At 40.4% G+C, this 16,241-nt stretch overlaps 1 protein-coding gene and 2 pseudogenes across 3 annotated transcripts in view; 1 reads left to right on the top strand and 2 right to left on the bottom strand.

The window, feature by feature from the left end:
- Nucleotides 1-16,241, bottom strand: part of LOC306659751 (tyrosine-protein phosphatase non-receptor type 21-like) — a 355,478-nt gene that overhangs the window by 147,548 nt on the left and 191,689 nt on the right.
- Nucleotides 3,376-5,859, top strand: LOC306659155 (suppressor of cytokine signaling 6-like; annotated as a pseudogene). The gene has a single exon. The product of its transcript is annotated as a suppressor of cytokine signaling 6-like (transcript).
- LOC306659756 (suppressor of cytokine signaling 2-like) lies at nucleotides 13,415-14,363 on the bottom strand (annotated as a pseudogene). Its single transcript has one exon. The product of its transcript is annotated as a suppressor of cytokine signaling 2-like (transcript).

Below are 16,241 nucleotides of genomic sequence, written 5' to 3' on the forward strand. Positions count from 1 at the left end.
CAGAGATCCTGCACCAAATAGAAGACAAAGTAAGACTGAATCTTCATCATGTTGGCTTAGGATCAGACTTCCTTAATAAGACTCCCAAAGCACAAGAAATCAAAGCAAGAATCAATAAACGAGATGAATTCAAACTAAAAAGTTTTTTTCTCAGCAAAGGATACAATCAATAATGTGAAAAGAGAGCCTACAGAGTGGGAGAAAATCTTTTCCACATGCATTTCAGATAGATAATCTCCAAAATTTATAAGAACTTACAAAACTTTACACCAAAAATGCATAGAACCCAATCAATAAATGGGCCAAGGAACTGGGAGATACTTTATAGAAGAAGATGTACAGGCAATTAATAAATATAAGAAAAAGTGTTCAACATCTCTAGTAAATAGAGAAATGCAAATTAAAACAACTCTAGATCTCATGGTCATTTTCTTTGCCTATTTATCATTTATCTTCTCTATTGAATACAACATGAAGACAAGAGGCATATCTGCCTGTATTAGCACAGCATCCTAGAAGCTAGAACAGTCCTTAGGAGAACAGTCATAGGAGAAATGACATTCTTGCTTGGCTGTCTAGTCAGCTGGATGAATGATTTGCCATGATTAGCTCAAAAGCCCAAACCCTAGCTTTGCTTGTTGAGAGCTGAAAATGGCGATCCTAGGCTCAAGAATAAGCAGTAGCAAGCCTTGAGGATGTATGACTTGTATATCCAATTTCATTTGCTGACAGAAAAAAAAAAAAGCCACAATAGTACTAAGACTTAATCCCTTGATACAATAGGGACTACAGAGCTCTGTGGAAGTCCTTAAGCACAGAGTTTCTGGAGTAGGAGATGAGAAGGCTCTTTTTACCAGGGAGGTATGGATGGGAGAAGTGTCAGTAGGTACAAATGAGGGTGCTAAATGTGGCACAGTGGTAGAGCTTGCCTAGCTTGCGCCCTGGGTTCCACCCCTAGCACCACAGAAAGCTAAACAAGGTCTGGGTCCAGGTGAGTATTTCAGTCCTGTGTCCTTCAGAAAAAAAGGATAACATTTTCTATAATAATTATGAATTTTATCATATAAAAATTTAAAACCTAGAAATTTAAATTTAAAAAGCAAACTTCACACATAAAAATAAATTTATGTTAAAAAAGAAGAATAACATTCCAGCTATATGTCAAGCAGACAATGAACTACAGGATGAGGTCTCCATATAAAAATAAATACTTTTCAGTGATCAACACATTACCCAAATATCACAAATAATGTTTCATTGGCAAAGCCTCTTTAAGTCTCTTCATGTACAGATCTCAAATTTTTTATCTACTAAATAATAAAATGATAGCTACAGATCTGACCAACTTTATAATCCCATAATTATTTAACAAACTTACCACCTGTGGAATTTCTGATACAAGAAACAAAGCACAGTGATTCTCATGTGCTGTCCTTTCAATTAAAATAGTTTACCTACAAACAAAGACTGATGCAGAATTTTACACTTTACAAAGCACAAGTTCCATTTTGTAACCAAATTCACAATTATAATGGGGGCAATAATGAGAATGAAGCTTCACCAATACAAGTTAATACAGTTCCATACACTATCACTTCTGCCAAAAAATATATTGTACTTGAAGTTGAGGCTCAATAGATAGCATATGAAATACTATATTTATAATAATAAATTCAAAAAAATCCCTGAAGTGTGTGTGTGTGTGTGTGTGTGTGTGTACCTAATTTCAATTACCTTACAAATAAACAGCAAGTGCCAAAGAAAACACTAGGGTCATTATTTCAATGACCGGCAAACACATGAAAAAGAGTAACATATTGCTAGCAAGTACTGGTCCGTGTTTATCTACTTCTTTGTGTACAACATTTTGTCTAATCATACTTGGAATTGCAAATTTTTCCAAAAACATAAGTACATACTTGTGGGAAACCATCCATGTTGATTCATATGAGAACCAAGCATAGTTTGAGCCTTTAACCAGGAATATTTGAACTCAGGAACTCACAGTTGGATAATGACTGTTCAAAACACCTGAGTCCCACGTTTATCCAGTGATAGCTCACCACTCAAGTTCAAATACAAGCATTGGATGTGGGCGTGACCTGCCAGAGGCAAATGGCTTGCTTACCTCCACCCCCATCCTGTTTTTCTTCAAGAAGCTCCTACTGTTTCCCTTTGATCTGTACCACTATAAATAAAGTAAGCTCAGGCACAGTCCTTTGTTAGAGCTAGACCCTTCTGGTCAGCTCAATTGGTCACACCCCTGCTCTTAAGATAATTTTGCCTTCTGTCTTTATTTTTGATAAATAAATTTCATACATTTATTTTGCAGCCATCCCATCCCTCCAACAGGAACCATTTCCCTTGCCCACGCAGGACGTTCAAGAGACATACCTGTTAATGGTTCCCTTCCTTTGTGTGTTTTCAATTCTGCCACACTACCAGGCTCACCTTTAAAATAATGGGTAATTTAAAATGAGGGAGTTTGAAAACCTGGTACCAGAGGAACAAAATTAAAGATGCAAAATAAAAGCAACGCCAAAAGCTTAGGCTGCACCCAGGGATCAACACACTACTATTCAACTGAAACATAGAATTTGCTGCTGGATACCATTTTAGTGTTAAATCGAAAACTGTCAATCAGCACCATTTACTTATAATCCCTCATCAGAGAGCCCATTGTTTCAGTCTGAGTATTCATAATAAGAATGCAGAGACTATATCAACAACCACCTAATCTTCATCAACCACATTGGTAAATGCTCATTAACATTTTATCATCCCACTTTCCAGTGTGACATAATTCATAAAGAATAACTTTCTGATGATTGTTCAAGAAAACAGCTGAACAGGCAGAGTGCTGAGGTGAACACTCTCATAGATTATATGGTACAATAATGCATTACAATTGGTATAAACAATCATCAGCTCATGTTCAATAGTTTTGAAAAGAAGGAAATGTCACTAACACAAAGAGCAATCTCCTCTAACTTTAATTGTGCATAGTCTGTCATCTGGTTTTCTTAACACTTTACTATTCTGAAATAAATCGCTGACACTGATTACTGTACTTTCATGAAAGGTATGAATACTTTTGATATAGTACAGTCAAATGTAATCTAAGCTTATGATGTATGCATTTTTTACCAATGTATACATGTTTTACCAAGAAACACAGGAGAGTTTCATCTCTTGCTAATAATAACTGCTTGGTATTACATCTCATAAAATTATTTTATTTTTTTAGAGTCATGTTTTTTCTTAATTCAATACATTCTAGTCGCGCCGGCGCGGGGAGAAGCTGGCACCAGCAGCCGCTGGTGAGAGTCGCGGTGCCCGGGGGAGGCCGGGCGGGGCTCGGACCGCCGGGCGCGGGCGCGGAAAATGGCTCCAGTGGTCAAATGAAGCTGGAAAAATACATAGATGCAGCATTGCCGCCCCTCCAAATGTTCGGGTGTGATATTCCAGAGAGAAATTGATCCTTTGGATTAGGTAACTGGTCATAATGAAGAAAATTAGTCTTAAAACCTTTCGGAAGTCTTTTAACTTGAATAAAAGGAAAGAAAACACTGATTTCATGGTAGTACAGCAGCCGTCCCTCGCCAGTGAGTTTGGGAAAGATGATTCCTTGTTTGGTAGCTGCTATGGTAAAGAAATGACCAACTGCGATATTACCAGCGAAGATGTGAAAGGTGGGAAAAGCAGATCCGAGAGAGAGCGTGATGGGGACCTTGAAAAGGCGACTCTCTGTGAAGCAGAAGCCCAAGGGCAAGGGCAGCGCGCCCCGTGGGGGCCAGACTCAGGAGGACACCTTCTCCTCCTCCTCCGCTCCCGTGGTATTCAAGGACGTCAGGGCTCAGAGGCCCATAAGGTCCACCTCCCTCCCTCCATAGTCACCACTACAGCACCACGCCCTGGCCTCTCTGACCCACAAACTTTAAAAAGACCTGTATCAAAAGAGAAAGTGAGGGTCAAAGCTTTGGTCCACTCCTCCAGTTCCTGAACGGGTTCGAAAGGATTTCCGTGACCTTCAGGCTGAAACTGTGTGCCAGGAGCAGAATGGTTCCCTCAAGCGTTCAGATTCCTCAGATTCTCCCCACGGAGGAATCAGTTTGCATCTCCACGTGGAGGAACACGTGCCTGTCATTATTGGTCTTGTGCCTCAGGACTACATTCAGTGCACCGTGCCTTTAGACGAGGGGATGTGTCCTTTGGGAAGGATCGCGCAGCTATTGTCTGGACACGTCTTTGCCCATGGAGGTCTCTGCAGTTCCTCCTCAAGTGGGAGGGAGCTCTTTTGCCGAAGATGAGAATCAGGTAGACCAGGACCTCGTTGTTGCCCCAGAGATCGTTGTGGACCAGTCAGTGAACGGCTTGTTGATTGGCACCACAGGAGTCATGTTGCAGAGCCCAAGAGCAAGTCACGATGAGGTCCCTCCACTCTCGTCATTGCTACCTCCAATGCAGACCAATCAGATCTAAAGGAACTTTGGTGGGCTCACTGACACAGATGCCCACGTGGCTGAGAGTATGCGCTGTCATTTGAATTTTGATCCTAACTCTGCCCCTGGGGTGGCAAGGGATAGACTCTGTGCAAAGTAGTGGTCCCATGGTTGTGACAAGCCTTTCTGAGAAGCTGAAGAAAATTGCAAAACAAGAATGGTACTGGGGACCAATCATATGCTGGGAAGCTGAGGGGAAGCTAGCAAATGTGCCCGATGGTTCTTTTCTTGCTCTGGATAGTTCTGAGGACCATTATCTTCTAAGTTTGAGCTTTCGTTCCCATGGTAAAACACTTCACACTAGAATCGAGCACTCAAATGGTAGGTTTAGCTTTTATGAACAACCAGATGTGGAAGAACATATGTCCATAGTTGATCTAATTGAGCATTCAATTTGGAACTCTGAAAATGGAGCTTTTTGTTATTCAAGGTCTCAGTTGCCTGGATCTGCAACATACCCTGTCAGACTGACCAATCCCGTGTCACGGTTCATGCAGGTACGGTCTCTGTAGTACCTGTGTTGTTTCATTATATGTCAGTATACCAGAATGGACCTAATTAAGAAACTGCCTTTGCCAAACAAAATGAAGGATTATTTACAGGAGAAGCACTACTGAAAGACTGAGAACCCTGCATCTTGCACTTTGGGAATAAGAAAAAGAGATTGAAATACAGTTTACAACTTTCATTGCCATCAGACTCTTTTGCTGCCATAATTTTTAGTTTTATGTGTAAGAGTCATCAGTTTGTTTAAGGGTGGGGAACTGTCTGCAAGGTGTCTTGGGTTTATTTTGGTTCTTTAAAAAGGGATGTCTTGAGGTTCTAGAAGTGTTAATTATCTTTTCATTAGTGTGCAGAATAATCACAATGTGAATTATCAGATTCTCCTTAATGCCCCTCCAGTTCTTTGCTGCTATCCACTGTGATTTTTATGCATTAAAAGCACATTTCAGGGGGATTTCAAGATGGCGGATTAGAGGGCGGCTGCATTTCATGTTGCTCCAGGACTCAGGATTCAAAAGAGGAGATATTGAGAGACTTGGGACCAACTCAAAGCCGCCTGGTGAGTCTCTCCCGTTGGGGAGGCATCCTGGATGGGGTGCTAGCCCTGAAACCCAGGGAACTTTGTGAAGTAGAGTTGCCCAACGAGACACCCCTCCCCCCACTGGAACAGTGAACTCAGACAACTAGGCGCGTCGTAGAGGAGGCCGCTCAGCACAGCGCTTGGACTCAGAGCAACCACTGGGGCTTCGGGCGGCTGCCCAGAGGAGGAGCTGTGCGGCGAGATGTTTGGACTCAGAGCGACCACTCTTGAACACTGGAGGGCTGCCCGGAGGAGGAGGAGGAGCAAGGTGGGTCACTTGGACTCAGAGTGACTGCGCCAGAACACCAGGGGGCTGCCCAGAGGAGGAGGATGAGCATGGTAGGTCACTTGGACTCAGAGTGACTGCCCAGGGCTATGGGCGGTTGGCAGGAGGAGGAGGTGCGCAGTGAGTTGCTTGGACTCCTAGCAACTACACTGGAACACCTGGCAGCTGCCCGGAGAAAGAGGCATGCGGTGGGTCACTGGGTCTCAGAGCGACTGTACGGGGCTCCAGGTGGCTGCTCAGAGGAGGGGCCACATAGCCAGGCGATTAGGTGCAAAGCAGGGTCCCAGGACCTAGGAGGCTTCTTGGTGGAAGAGCCGCACAGAGACAAGCTGAGGGGCAGAGCGAAGGTTCCAGGACTGTGGGCAGATTCTCTGAGGAGAGGCAGCCTAAGGAGACTTGTCTGCGAAGGTTGAGGCTCCCAGGACCAGGAGGTAGGTCAGGGCCCCTGGGAACATTGCAGAGGAAGGCAGCCCAGCCCAGGCGGTAGTTGTAGATTGAGGGGAACCTCTAGGAGGGGAACTGACCAGCAAGACCTCCCCAATGGGTGAGTCATCCCTGCCCGGTGAGGTTTTCCACAAGGATGATAAAATCAGAGACACGGTCCCAAACAGGCCTTGCCTCAGCCCGCAGCCTAGTTCCCCATTGGATGACCATTGGTCAACAAGTGGAGGCACCTCTACCCACTAGCAGGGAATATACCCCACCTGAAGGCCACCACCCATAGAGAGGCAGCTTCCCTATGGAGCACCACATTATCAACTTCCTCCAAGACTTCAGGCTACTGAAGGCTAAGAGGGGATATATATAGAAATCTTCAGGGACATTGTAAATCAACAGAGGAAATCTGCAATATCTCAGCGGTCCACTGATAACTGAACAATATGAGAAAACAAGGAAAGAAAATGATGCAAACAAATCTAGATGTTACATCAATAAAACCCAATAACAGCATGGCAGAAGAAATGACAGAAAAGGAGTTCAGAATGTACATAATTAAAATGATCAGGGAAGCAAATGATGAAAGAGTAAATGCAGGCATTGAATGATGAGATGAAAGAGCAAATGCAGGCATTGAATGATCATACCAATGGACAGTTAAAAGAGCAAATACAGGAAGCAAAAGATCATTTCACTAAAGAGTTAGAGGTATTGAAGAAAAACCAAACAGAAATCTTTGAAATGAAAGAAACAATAAACCAAATTAAGAACTCCATAGAAAGCATAACCAATAATACAGAACACCTGGAAGACAGAACCTAAGATATTGAAGACAAAATATTTAACCTTGAAAACAAAGTTGACCAAACAGAGAAGATGGTAAGAAATCATGAACAGAATATACAAGAACTATGGGATATCATGAAAAGGCCAAATGTAAGAATTATTGGGATTGAGGAAGGCTTAGAGGAACAAACCAAAGGAATGAACAATCTATTCAATGAAATAATATCAGGAAATTTCCCAAATATGAAGAATGAAATGGAAAGTCAAGTTCAAGAGGCTTATAGGACTCCAAATACACAAAATTACAACAGACCCACACCAAGGCACATTATAATGAAAATACCTAACATACAAAAAAAGACAGAATTTGAAAGGCTGTGAGAAAAGAACCAAATTACATTCAGGAGGAAACTAATAAGGATATCAGTAGATTTTTCAATCCAGACCCTAAAAGCTAGAAGGGCCTGGAACAACATTTCTCAAGCCCTGAAAGAAAATGGATGCCAACCAAGAATCTTATACCCAGCAAAACTTAACTTCAAATTTGACGATGAAATAAAATCCTTCCATGATAAACAAAAGCTAAAAGAATTTACAAAAAGAAAGCCAGCATTACAGAACATTCTCAGCAAAATATTCCATGAGGAAGACATGAAAAACAAACAAGCAAATCAGCAAAGGGAGGAATTATCCTAAAGGAATTGTCAAATGAAGGAGGAACCAAGTCGTGTCAAAAATAAATAAATAAATAAATAAAATTTAAACAAATGAACCAAATGACTGGGAATACAAATCATATCTCAATAATAACCCTGTATGTTAATGGCCTGAATTCATCAATCAAAAGACATAGAATGGCAGATTGGATTAAAAAGAAAGATCCAACAATATGTTGCCTGCAAGAGACTCACCTCATAGAAAAAGATACGCATAGACTAAAGGTGAAAGGATGGGGAAAAACATACCATGTACATGGACTCAGCAAAAAAGCTGGAGTATCCATCCTCATTTCAGATAATGTGAACTTCAAGCCAAAGTTACTCAGAAGGGATAAAAAAAGACATTTCATACTGTTTAAGGGAAGAATAAATCAGCAAGACATAACAATCATAAACATCTATGCCCCAAACAGTGGCTCATCCATGTATGTCAAACAAATCCTTCTCAATTTCAGAAACCAAATAGACCATATCACAATAATACTAGATGATTTTAACATGCCTCTCTAACCACTGGACAGATCTTCCAACCAAAAATTGAACAAAGAAACCATAGATCTCAATAACACAATCAATAATTTAGACTTAACAGATATTTATAGAATATACCATCCAATCAAGAGCGAATACACTTTCTTCTCAGCAGCACATGGATCCTTCTCTAAAATAGACCATATATTATGCCACAAAGCTAATGTTAGCAAATACAAGAAGATAGAGACACTACCTTGTATTCTATCAGATCATAAAGGATTGAAATTAGAAATAAATGAAAGAGTAAAAAACAGAAACTACTCCAACACCTGGAGATGAAACAATATGCTAATTATATGATGAATAGATAACAGAAGATATTAGGAAGGAAATTTAAAAATTCTTAGATGTAAATGAGAACAAAGAAACATATCAAAATCTTTGGGACACTATGAAAGCAGTACTTAGAGGAAAATTTATTTCATGGAGCCATTCAATAAAAGAAGTAAAACTCAACAAATAAAAGACCTAACACTACAGCTCAAAGCCCTAGAAAAACAATAACAGACCAACAGCAAAAGTAGTAGAAGACAGGAAGTAGTTAAACTCAGAGCTGAAATCAACGAAATTGAAACAAAAGAAACAATACAAAAAATTGACAAAAATAAATACTTGGTGCTTTGAAAAAATAAACCAAATTGATAAACCCTTAGACATACTAACAAAGAGAAGACGAGAGAAAACCCAAATCACTAAAATTCGGAATGAATAAGGAAATATCACAACAGATTGAAATACAAAACATAATTAGAAGCTATTTTGAAAATCTATACTCCAACAAAATAGAAAATTTCGAAGACATCAACAGGTTTCTAGAGACATATGAATTGCCTAAACTGAACGAGGAGGACATAAACAATTTAAATAGACCAATTTCAAGTACTTAAATAGAAGAAGTCATCAAAAGCCTACCAACAAAGAAAAGTCCGGGACCAGATGGGTTCTCAGCCGAGTTCTACAAAACCTTTGAAGAAGAGCTCATTCCAATACTTCTCAAAGTATTCCATGAAATAGAAGAGGAGGGAACCCTCAAAAACTCAACCAGACAGAAACACATCCAGGAAAGAAAATTTCAGACCAATATCCTTAATGAACATCAATGCAAAAATTCTCAACAAAATTTTAGCAAATCGCATACAAAAACATATTAAAAAGATAGTGCACCATGATCAAGTGGGTTTCATCCCAGGGATGCAAGGTTGGTTCAACATCCAAAAATCCATAAATGTAATTCACCATCTCAATAGACTTAAAGTCAAGAATCATATGATTATTTCAATAGATGCAGAAAAAGCATTTGATAAAATACAGCACCCCTTCATGCTCAAAACACTAGAAAAAATAGGGATAGTGGAACATTCCTTAACATTGTAAAGGCCATCTATGCTAAGCCCATGGCTAATATCATTCTAAATGGTGAAAAACTGAAAGCATTCCTCCTAAAAACTGGAACAAGGTAGGGATGCCCTCTTTCACCACTTCTATTCAGTATCGTCCTTGAAACTCTAGCCAGAGCAATTAGACAGACCAAAGAAATTAAAGGGATACGAATAGGAAAAGAAGAACTCAAATTATCCCTATTTGCTGATGATATGATTATATACTTAGAGGAACCAGGAAATTCCACCAGAAAAGTTTTAGAATTCATAAGTGAATTCAGTAAAGTAGTGGGATATAAGATCAATGCACATAAATCTAATGCATTTTTATACATAAGTGATGAATCCTCAGAAAGAGAAATTAGGAAAACTACCCCATTCACAATAGCATCGAAAAAAGTAAAGTACTTGGGAATCAATCTCACAAAAGAGGTGAAAGACCTCTACAATGAGAACTACAGAACACTAAAGAAAGAAATTAAAGGAAACCTTAGAAGATGGAAAGATCTCCCATGTTCTTGAATAGGAAGAATTAATATTGTCAAAATGTCCATACTACCAAAAGTGCTACACAGATTCAATGCAAATCCAATTAAAATCCCAATGACGTACCTTACAGAAATAGAGCAAGCAATTATGAAATTCATCAGGAAGAATAAGAAACTCAGAATAGGTAAAGCAATCCTTAGCAGAAAGAGCAAAGCAGGGGGTATCGCAAAACCAGATCTTCAACTCTACTACAAAGCAAGAGTAACAAAAATGGCATGATATTGGTACCAAAATAGAAAGGTAGATCAATGCTACAGAATAGAAGACATGGACACAAACCCAAATAAATACAATTTTCTCATACTAGACAAAGGGGCCAAAAATATGCAATGGAGAAAAGATAGCCTCTTCAACAAATGGTGCTGGAGAATTGGAAATCCATATGCAACAGAATGATACTAAACCCATATCTCTCACCATGCGCAAAACTAAACTCAAAATGGATTAAGGACCTCAGAATCAGACCAGAGACCCTGCAGATGATAGAAGAAAAAGTAGGTCCAAATCTTCACCTTGTTGGTCTAGGACCAGACTTCCTCAACAGGACTCCCATAGCACAAGAAATGAAAGCAAGAATCAATAACTGGAATAGACTCAAACTAAAAGGTTTCTCTCAGCAAAGGAAACTATCAGCAATGCAAAGAAAGAGCCTACAGAGTGGGAGAAAATCTTTGCCAATCATACTTCAGATAAAGCACTAATCCTCAGAATGTATAAAGAACTCAAAAAACTCTACACCAAGAATGCAAATAATCCAATCAACAAATGGGCTAAGAAAATGAACAGACACTTCACAGAAGATCTACAAGCAATCAACAAACATATGGAAAAATGTTCAACATCTCTAGTAATAAGAGAAATGCAAATCGAAACCACCCTATGATTCCATCTCACCCCAATTAGAATGGCGGATATCAAGAATACAAGCAACAACTGGTGTTGGCGAGGATGTGGGGAGAAAGGTACACTCATACATTGCTGGTGGGCCTGCAAATTAGTGCAGCCACTCTGGAAAGTAGTGTGGAGATTCCTTAGAAAACTTGGAATGAAACCACCAGTTGACCTAGCTATCCCACTCATTGGCCTATACCCAAAGGACTTAAAATCAGCATACTACAGAGATACAGCCACTTCAATGTTCATAGCTGCTCAATTCACAATAGCCAGACTATGGAACCAACCTAAATGTCCTTCAATTGATGAATGGATGAAGAAACTGTGGTATATATATACAATGAAATATTACTCAGCCATAAAGAATGATAAAATTATTGCATTTGCAGGCAAATGGATGAAATTGGGGAATATCATGCTAAGTGAGATAAGCCAATCTCAAATAACCAAAGGACGAATGATATCGCTAATAAGTGGATGATGACATATAATGGGGGGTGGCAGGGGTTAGTGTTAGGGTTAGAGTTAGGATTAGGGAGGGGGGCAAGAATGGAGGAAGGAAGGACTGTACAGAGGCAAAAGAGGGGTGGGAGGGTGGGGGGAAGGGAAAAATAACAGAATGAATCAAACCACATTACCCTATGTAAATTTATGATTACACAAATGGTATGCCTTACACCATGTACGAACAGAGAAACAACATGTATCCCATTTGTTTACAATAAAAAATGAAAATCACATTTCATGTGTGTTCAACCCTAAGTAAAGTTGAATGAAACTTACAGAATAAAAATTGATTTGTCTTTTAAATAACCAATTTTCAAAAGTTAGTGTTGAATGAACAATGTGATAAAACTATTTACATATACACTGAAAATTACTTTTTAATCTCATGCTTTAAAAAGATCTATTTATAATTATGATTTGACATCATCTTATTGGGATGCAAATCTGCCACATATCTTTACAACACTCTTCTGAATTATTTTTAAGGTTGTGCTAGTATTTTGGTTGTGAAAAGTTGTGTTTTTCTGTTGCCTTCATTTTCATCTTGTGGTTTCTCCATTTTAATAATGGCCTTACATTTAAAAATTGTAAAGAAATATATACCACAAATCTAGCAATCATGGCCTTTTCTGTCATTAAACCCGGGTACAAATTGGTATAGCGTAAAGACCTGTGGACTGGAACGATGACTATGGAAATGGGATCAGTCCCTGTAAGAGCGCTGTTTTGTTTTGCCTGCACTGTTCCTTTGGTTAAATGTTTTATCTGTGATTTCTTTAGTCAACATTTTCTTGGGTGAACTTGATTTGAACTAATTTTCATAAATGAACTGGATTCTCTTACAATGTTAAAGTTTATATAAAAGTTTGAAATTGATTTGGATAGAAAAGATTGTATTAAAGTTGGATTTATATTTTTCTTTTATGTAGTCACAATAAAATGTGCTAGATTTGAAAAAAAATACATTCTAATCAAACAGTTACAGCAGTAAATAAACACTTTGAAAAACAGGCAAGTATCCCCTTTATCTGGAAGAAAATTAAGTCAAAGTATTCTACATGGTAGAAGGGGGACAACTGCTGATGTCTGTGGTGAGACAATTCAAGGACTGGGAAATTTCTAAAGCCAACAGTGGCAACAGATTGGGACACAGCTACTTCAAAGAATAGAATGTCTATATCTACACTGTTTTTTATTTACAGGTTTTGGGTTGCACCTGTAGAGCTTGATATTCTTGTTTAGCCTTAAAAGAAAAGAAAGTATTTTCCATTTGCACCAGTTTGAAATATTTCTGAAATAAGCCTCCCTTGAAATGGATTACTACAGTACTCTTCACAGAAGAGAGTTGGTACCTATAGTAAAAAGACAAATACAGAATTTCATAGTCACTTTTTTTTTAGGTTGATTTGGTTAATTGCATAAAATGAGGGTCAAATACTCACAAGCATGATGTGTTTGACAAAACTATGTACATCAGAATGCCACATATAAAATGTCCTTAAAGATACTGATCACCAGGCACATAAACTCAAGGTAAGCCTGCTTCAGCTTGGTTTCTTTTGCTTCTTCAGGACTCCACTTGGAGCTCTATGTTACTAGTGCTTGGAGCTTGGACCTTGGACCTAATGCAAAGGAACTTCAGAAAGACAAATGATGTGATAAAATGCCCACTCACCCTTCACTTGGGGCATTTTATTTTTAATTTAAAAGGATCAACTGGTCTTGGTCAGCCTTAGGAAAAGAAGCCTCACTCAGATGAAAATGTCCAGGAGAACTTTAGCTACCTCTTCATGCCTTTAGATTAGGTTGACCAGCTGTTCTCCAAATTTTGTGCAGTTATCCAGTGGCTCAAGTTTTGGTGCTCTTTCACATAGCTACATTCAGAGATACTCTATATGATGATGCTTAGAAAAACAGAAAGACTTATACCTAGAATTTAAATTCTTCCAAGTAATCTTTTAGTGTTGTTAAAGGCAGTCCCCAGATGGTACCAGTACATTTGTTAATGGTGAGTGACATAGATGCTGAAGAAATGGTGCGGATGTGTAGAGTGGTTTGGTCAGTTAAAGGTGACCAGTGCCATTCCGGGGGTCTTCTTGGGGGGGATCACTTATCCTCCTACATCTTAACATAGTAGTCAATCAGATGAACCATACTGTCAAATTGCTTAAGCTTGGACTTGATACATATGATAGAATCCAATCGAAATTTCTCATCTTTGCACTCATTTTGCATATAGTTGGTCCAGTTGATGTTTTAGCAGATATTTTTAGTAGGTAGTTTGAATGCTAACTATCTCTAATCAAGAAAGTTCCTTTTGGGACCTCTTTTAATTTCTCTTTGGCTTCACTAACAGTCATACTGCCCCAGGTCTATGCTGTTTGACCCAGCTGGGCAGGACCTTCTCCAGAGGCCCACCTGGGGATGGTTCCTGGGCTGACCCAGTGGTCCCCCCTGGCTCCATACAATTTGCGCCATTCCCAGAGGCCACCAGGCACCGCAAGGTCATGGAAGAAGGGTCACCAAGGCAGACAGGTGGCCAACTGAGCTGAGGTCACAGAGGGGCTCCAGTCCTTCCTGGAACTCAGAGGGAACTCCAAAACGCATCCCTGCAGGGTGTCCAAACTGGTGGCAGAGGGGAAGGGTTGGGGAGTTGCTGGTTCTTTCTTCCCAAGTCCCAGCCGTGGGATGGGTCACCCACAGGTCGCCTTGGCCAAGGTGCCTCTGCCTCCGCACCAGGCAGCCTCTACATAGGACATGGGACGGGTAGGGGGACCGGCGGGAGAGGCGGGGTGTCCGCCTGAGTTTACCCTGTTGACGTTTAATTTGGGACTCAAATGCCTGGGGATACGACTGACACTGTGCTCTGCGGGGATGGCTGGACTTCTCGGTCGCGAGCGCCCTGGCTCTGTGCTCCAAGGATCCTGAGTCGGTGCGTCCGGGTTCTGGCGCGTACACTCCGGGGCCCGGGCACGCTGGTGGCTGCGGGCGAGAATGCTCATGCTTCGAGGGGCCCATGAGCCGCGGTAGCGAGGTGACTTGGCAAGAGTTCAACGTTGGTCCCTGAGCAGTGTGTGTGTGAGACTTTCAACCCTGAATGGCCTCCCTAGCTCCCTGCCTCCCTACCGCTTCTGCGCTCAGCAGGAGCCCTGCCCGGCGCCTGCAAAGCTGCTTTCCGGGAACTTTCCAGGAATCCGCCTCACTCGACCACAGCTCCTAGTCCCCCAGCCCCCAGTCCCGCAGTCCCCAGTCCCCCAACCCCCAGTCCCCCAACTCCCGTACCGCTTTAAAGAGACTCCGCGCTACTGTCCAGGCTTCAAGAGAGAACTGCTCAGAGCTCCCTGGTGTGGACCGCTGACGTGGGGACGCCTGAAACTCCGCCCTCCAGTGACCTCACACCTCGGAGGCCTAAGGGGAAACGGGGGAAGTGGGAGAAGTTCCCTGTAACCGCCAACCGAGTTTTGGCTGCCTGAACATGCCCCCACCAGCGCCAGCTGGACACCCTGGTCCAGTGAATAGTATCAGTCCTCGCCCTTCTGCGGGGAGGAGTTTCTTTTTTCCACTCCCTTGTCACCTCCTGGACTTGACCCTCCAGGCCGCACTTTGCTGGGGCGGACTAGAAGACAGCCAAAATTATTATTTTAAACAGTAGAATATTAGGCTTAAAGTGTCAATTTAGAAAAATTATTTAATACACAGAAAAACCTGGAATGATAATAAAGGAATTCTAGATATAGAAGGGAACTTAGAATATCCAGTTTAAGTTCCACTTGTAGCAACTGTGAAAGCTTCTCTACCTATCTGCCATGCTGCAGTATGAATAAAATGAAATTAATGAAATAATAATAATACAAGTTGTTATTCATGGAGTACTGGGAATCAGGGACTCAATATACTGTCTTTTTATAATCCCATCATTATCTATTAACCATCATTTTCAGGTGAGAAAATCAAATCTAATCTGAAACATATTGAAAATAGACCACAACTCCAAAAATCAGAGAAAAGATTCTAACACGTAGTCTGATTCCAAAACTGAAGTTTTCACCTGCTTCATTGATAATTTCTCCATTAGACTCCCATTTATATTTCCATTATTTCTTTCCAAAACTTTGTAGAATTAGACCTAGTGCTACAAGCTCTTTATTACAAGCTGTGGAACTTACAATTCCACATTTTTATACTCTTTTCATGTCCAAGAAACCTACTCTTAATGCTCAGAAAATCTCTTATCACTGGACTTCTACCAAGTTTCCTTTTGGCAGGTTTCTACTTGTATTTTCTCCACCACTCAAATTAGATTTTCGGATCAATATTCTTTTTTTTTTTAAAAATACTTTTTAGTTGTAGATGGACACAATACCTTTATTTTATTTATTCATTTTTATGTGGTGCAGAGAACCAAACCCAGTGTCTCACACAGGCTAAGCAACTCTGCAACTGAGCCACAAGCCCAGCCCTCAAAATTCTGATTGTACCTCTTACTGTAGGCTTTCTTCATTTTGCTTATTGGACACTGTTTTATTTTTAGAGAAACATAGTTTTAACAAATTTAAAGATCTG

This window comes from Sciurus vulgaris (genome assembly GCF_902686455.1).
Source record: "Sciurus vulgaris genome assembly, chromosome: 4".
Classification (NCBI taxonomy): Eukaryota; Metazoa; Chordata; class Mammalia; order Rodentia; family Sciuridae; genus Sciurus; species Sciurus vulgaris.